The sequence below is a fragment of the Pleurodeles waltl genome, chromosome 1_1 (genome assembly GCF_031143425.1).
Source record: "Pleurodeles waltl isolate 20211129_DDA chromosome 1_1, aPleWal1.hap1.20221129, whole genome shotgun sequence".
NCBI lineage: Eukaryota > Metazoa > Chordata > Amphibia > Caudata > Salamandridae > Pleurodeles > Pleurodeles waltl.
In genome coordinates, this window is record NC_090436.1 from 962,687,202 (window position 1) to 962,693,496 (window position 6,295).

Consider the following 6,295-nt stretch of genomic DNA (forward strand, 5'->3'; position numbering starts at 1 on the left):
AACATGCAGCATAAATATACGCCTGTGCACAATAACCGGCCCCTGCAGCACAGAGTTGTGCAAGGCCTTCAAGTCAACTACAGTAAAACTTCCTCACGCGTTTCCAATTGGGCTGAGGTCGCATCACCACTAAAAACCAGGGCTCGTAAAGAACCCCCTCTCAGTAGGCTGCATGAAAAATGTGCCCATTCATTCACCAAAAGAGATTAAACAAACGCCAGCGCCCCGTCCTTCCTCGCATTAAACATTGCTGGCCAATTGGATGAGGTGTGGTTGCTTGAATGCTTCATGATTTGCGGTCTGCACACGCTTTGGCAGCGGGGGGCGCGTCTTGCAGCTGAATACGGCTTGGGATTCATCCTACCTCTCGAAAGAGTCCAGGTTCCGGCTATCGAGTGTGCGCCCTTGTCCATTTTTTATTTCCACGACGGTGTGGAAATTAATGATGGACAGTGGCACTCATTTCAGGTATAGCAAAGAGCACTAGTGGCACCCCTGAGTTTGGCGTCCGGTGAAGTGGCACCAATATACCCTCCTAAAGCTGGCACTGCGAAGGGCGGGGGTGAAGTGGGGAAGGATGGAAGCATGAGTTGGCCCAGACTGTCACGGTAGCTTTCTGATTTTGTTACTGGGCGCCGATTTTGCACAAAAAAAAAAAGTCGGACCCCTGTACCAAAACCGGTCTCCATCGCTCCAGCCTCCCGTGGGATCACCTGGTGCCCAGAATCACGAGTCCGGCCCTGCGTGTGACCAGAGACAGTCAATCCATGGGTCTGTAAATCAATTGAAATGGATGTGAGGACAAAGTTCGGGCAAGAAAGTAGGCATTTCATGTAATTTTGTGTATTATTTAGGAATTTTGTGCAAATACTGTAAACTATATTAGGTGAATTTTCCACAAGCCTAACTACAAGTGCAGCCCAATTCAATGGTTTTCCATTAATTACCTTCGAAAAGAGTGTTTAAGTGTTAATTCACTGAACTCTCTTACTGGCATTGGTGTCTTCTCTTATACTGATTCTTCACGCGCATGTGCTGATTTTCAATGCATTCATGTTGAATTTGCATTACTGAGAAAGGGCTCATAGAGTCTCTACTAATTTTTCAAGTTCCCGGTTTAAGACGTGCCTCCTACCTTGATAGTCAGATTTCTCAATGCAATCTCTTACACTTGTTTCTGCTGCATCTATTGGCCATGTCTGATGATGCAAGACTTTTCTCTCTTGCATGTTCTTCTACCCGCCACCTGCCTCGACCAATTTCTCTTTCCTATCTAGAGTTTAGAAACCCACATCTTCTTTTGCCAGATTAAGACAAAGTTAGCATTCTGGGAGGATTTGCACCAGAGCAGTGCAATGTTGCACCTCTTGACTCCTGTACAATGTTATTTTCGCACATTAAAAAGTGCAAATGCGGTTCTGGCACTGATTCGCTGCTGTGACAAATTCAGCGTGTTAAAGTACTTTGGTGTAAAATGATCAGTGGCCAGTAAATATTTCCTGACATTAGTGTTTGGCGTTTAAAGGTGTTTTTCCTGCACTGTGATGTGATGGACTAGAATTCCTCTAATAAAATAGACTTAAGGTGACAACTGAGTTGCAGTCCTTTTGTATTTATATATCTGACATCTGGTTTGAGTCTTTCTTCAGTTTTTCCTGTATCCACATAAATGCTAGCCTGACTGTGTAACTCCGTTCCTTTCTCTAGGCACCTAGATCCTCTGTGGATATTGTTAGGGTTTTGAATTTAGTATAACAGTCTGGTTAGAAACTTCAGTGCTAGCTATCCTTTTCCATTGTGTCTACTGAATGTGTCTCTTTAATTACAAGGTGTTCTTTGTATGATATCCGGTGTTTTCCCCCAAGGCTATCTCAAGTGGCGTTAGTCTGTATAGATTCTCCTGGCCCGGTCCTCCTTAGTACCCCATTATATTTTAGTCTTCTCTACGACTTTTCAGTCTGTGCGAAGTTCATCTTGACTCAAATGACAAGTCTGTGGTGATGTGTGCAGGATTGTACTACTGTAGCCATATTGTGATCTGTTCACTAGAGCTATATAGTTGAATATATAAATATAAGATTCGTGGAGTTTTTCTATCACATTATCACATTCTCTTTCTCTTCTATCTCGCTCCAGAAAAAGCATATTATTGCAATCAATACAGTGCTTAATTTGTGCTTGTAGTTTCCGGTGCTGAGCACCGGCACTTATTTGTGAGGGCCGGGGCTTATTCTTATGCCTCAAGCATTTACTGATGGCAAAAGACACATATGGGAAAGACGGAAGAAGGAAAAACTAAAAAGCGTCATAAAGGGAGAAAGTAGAAAGTTGCAGGATGAGCTGAAGGGGCAGGGGTGGCCATAAATGGATTGAAGAGGCCCGAGATGGCTCACTATTCAGTGCTGGCAGGTTTAATTACAGCAGCCTCGTGTTTAAGAGAAGGGCTTTGAACACCAGCACCTCTTTATTTACAAATTAAGCACTGAATCAATAGCAATAAAAATGGCACTAGATAGTGAAAGTGTAAAAACTGGTGCCAGGCTTAAGGCAGGCAATTGCAATAGACAAAATGCAATGCATTAAAGCTCCAGACATACCAGCTCATTTACAGCTGCCAGTAAAGCAGCCGGCAATTACCAAATGAGCAATCTGTACATTGGACAGTGCTACCTGGAATGTTACCAAACAAATGTTCAGTGAATGACTTAGCAAATTCGGGAGCACAGAACTGGGGCTCGGTCTAGAGTGGTAGAGTGGGCAAAGAATGATGGGTTGGAATGCTATCCCAAGCGATTGCCAATGATTAGACTCCTTGCGTTCCTCTCATCACCTTTTTCGTGTTTCAAATTTCTCAAGTAACCAGACCTATTGGCCCTGTCGATGTGTGTTGAAAAATTGATTTACTAGGAGATAATATTTTTAGAAAACATTTTTTGGGCCTAATTAATGTATTCACCTTTTTCATCATTTATCAATTATCCTTCTGGGAATCGTGTCAAAAACTTGCTCCAAACTGAAGTAAATGAACCATGGTGCCACATGACTGATGATGATGGGCTGGCCGATAAGACCAATGAACCTTCCCTAACCGTGTCTTTACATCTCTTCACCTCTCAATCAAGTAAACACTCTTCATAAATGATCCCTTAAGCATCTGCTTTAGCCATTCGCCTCAGCACAACCACCGAAAGAACCTCCCTGGAATAACAATTAGCACCAGAGGTTTGTGTGCGATGTTTCCTAACACTTAACGTAGTAACACCAAGATATTACGGAGCTTCGCAGACTCACCAGGGATTCCACACACATGTGTTTGGACACCGGCTCGAGTAAAGGAATAGCAGCATAACGCTCGGCTTTTAAGATGAACTTTCTATTGTGATCAGCCCTAGGCAAAGGCCAAGCATAGCATCACATTGACATCCTCATAATTTCAGCAGCACCTCTCCCCCCGGAAGCGTACTGCTACCTCAGGGCTGTTTTTAGGGCAGAGTGGGCTGTAGATCCCTTAGACCACCCAGCCCTAAAAGCGCTCAATGCCCTCCAATCTACTGTGGCTGATCCCGTGGCCTGTATGGGTATTTTGGACATGGGGTCCGCACCAGTCATATTTACAGCACTACCCACCTTCCACAATGGCAGTAAGGGTAGCATAGGTCCTTTCACCAAACGTCATGTTTTATATAGATTCCCTTAATGTTCTTATACTTTAAGGGCAAAATGGAATATAGTCCACTTCACCTGCAATAGTGAACCACTTGTAAAAACTGGCATTTTAGGTTTATGGATGGGAAGATGGATTTTAATTAAACCAATAATAAATGCCTGCATCTTTGAAAGAATTACTTTGAAGCCAGTTTTTGTTTTCTATGCCTCGGTATGTTTAAACGAGAAGACAAGAGCTATTATACCAATTTTCGCACTTGAGCACTAAATCAGATGAGTGTGAGATACTCACACTCACGTGCGTAAATGATTTGGAGGCTTTAACTTTAATAAGCATACTGACAACTTATTTTCTGTTGTTTGATTTTTTGATGCCTGTGTTAGCCTGTACGACTTTGAAGGTGTAATTTACAAAGAGCGGGCTTTGGGTCAAACACTTTCAGTCAGTGGCTTTCTTCCACCAGACAGTCAGACACCGTAAAGACACTTTTGTCACTCATGACTTGGCCCAGCCGAGTGGAATAGTTATTTCTCACCTAGAGCTCGTGGCTGTTTGGGTGTCTCCTTCTGCCTCCACTGGTGTGCTTGCATTGAAGTGCGCGAGGGATTGCTTTAAATTACAGCCCTATTTATTTGAAATAGAATAAAAAAAAGACTGTATCAGAGACAAGCGAGCCTTCATGTAAATCCATATTTTCTTTCTTGTCTGATTTTGAGATGATTATATAGCATGCATACGCATGTTAAAATCAGACCTATTGGCTTTGCTAATGCTTGTTTTAAATAGAAAAGTATATAAAATGAGGCAATTGTAAAAGAGTGTAATGCGAATCTGTAAGAATCATACAGGGTACTGTTTAGTGCTTTTCCAATTACAAATCCCCTTCCCATCGAACTGTTCTGTATAGGTCACTTCTTGTTGAAGGTGGCCTACTGTAATACAAGAGCAAAGCAACATGCTGCTCCTTGATGCTAGGTGTAAACTGTATTAAATGCTTAATGAACAAGCAAAAATATTACGTCATGACGGTTTAACGTGATCCCGTGTGTACCTCCGTATATTCTGCCATGCAGGTGCAAGCAGGTTTGCATCCCGGACGAGACATAAATAAAATAAAATATTAATTAATTATATGATATGCTCGATACGACCCCAAAAATTCTGTTGACAGACAATTCAACACGATGCTAGAAGGGACCATAGAAACACGTAAAAAGTATTTTCTATTGTAAAAAAATAACTTTTTATTGACGATTTTGGAGAATGCCAAGCCAAGATTTGCAAACATTTGCCTTTAGCACTCACTGCTGCATACTGGCTGTGCTCTGAGAGTCAGCTGTTCTGGTGCTCTGAGTGATGTTTTTTGGAACCCAATGCCAACATAATGGAAGTTCAAGCCACAGAGGGATATGAACCCACCATGTTAAACTGCATCAGAGGGCTCTTAAGCTACCACCCCGCACTGTTTTCTAGGGTACTGACAAACGACACTACATTTCAGCATAGAAATTCTAACCGACCACACTGCATTGAATCATACGCACACATACATACAATAGCACGCTACCCTGCATCACAGGTACACAAACGGTGCAATGCTATCTGCAGGCACTGACCCACTTCGCATGATCACATCTCAGCAAATCTAACCCATCACAATGCTTTAAATCATAAAACACTAACACACCACTCTGCCCTACATTCTAGCAACACTAAGCAAAGACAATGCATATTAGCCCCGCTACTGCACCACACCCTGCAACATTCTAGATTCACTGCAACACTACAGTGCTTCATCACACTGAACCACATCCTTCTGAAACTCAACAACCACGCTACACTGCATTTGAGGACTCCAGCCACACTGCACTGAATCTTAATGTGCATTAAATTCTTCACACTGAACTGTATCTCAACCAGGACTCATAGTTACTAATACTTTGCACCGGGTTTGCTTTCCTTTGTAATGCAAACCCAGAGCAAAGTGTAGCGGTTACGTTGGGAAGCTGGCCAAAGTTATGCAATGTTAATTTACACAAAGGGAGCAGTGGTGTTGTCACACATTCCTGTCTACTGGCATTCGTATACAGGGATCTGTGCCAAAAAACATATGCTTCTATGAGGCTGCTGTAACTGAGAAACAATGGAATGTGTGTTTTAAAACTCTACACGTTTCCAAATTTGCATTTATGTTGCACCTTCAAGCTCCTGACCCACGTCTACAAGGCCCTACACCACGGCAGACCAGCCTACCTCAACCACAGACTCTCCTTCTACGCTCCCACCAGACAACTTCGCTCTGCCAACCAGGCCCTCGCCAACATCCCCCGCATCTGGAAAACCACAGCTGGAGGAAGATCCTTCTCCCAAATTGCCTCCAAGACCTGGAACACCCTTCCCATCCACCTCAGGCAATCTCCCACCCTGTCTCAGTTCAGAAAGGACCTCAAGACCTGGCTCTTCGACTGATCCTCAGCACCCCTCCCCCCTTTCCTCCCCCAGCGCCTTGAGACCCTCACGGGTGAATAGCCACGCTCTTCAAATCCCTGATTGATTGCACTGTGTAGCACACATACAACATGGAAAAAGTATTAAAACGTTTTTTATACTAGAAGTTTCTCCTTTCAG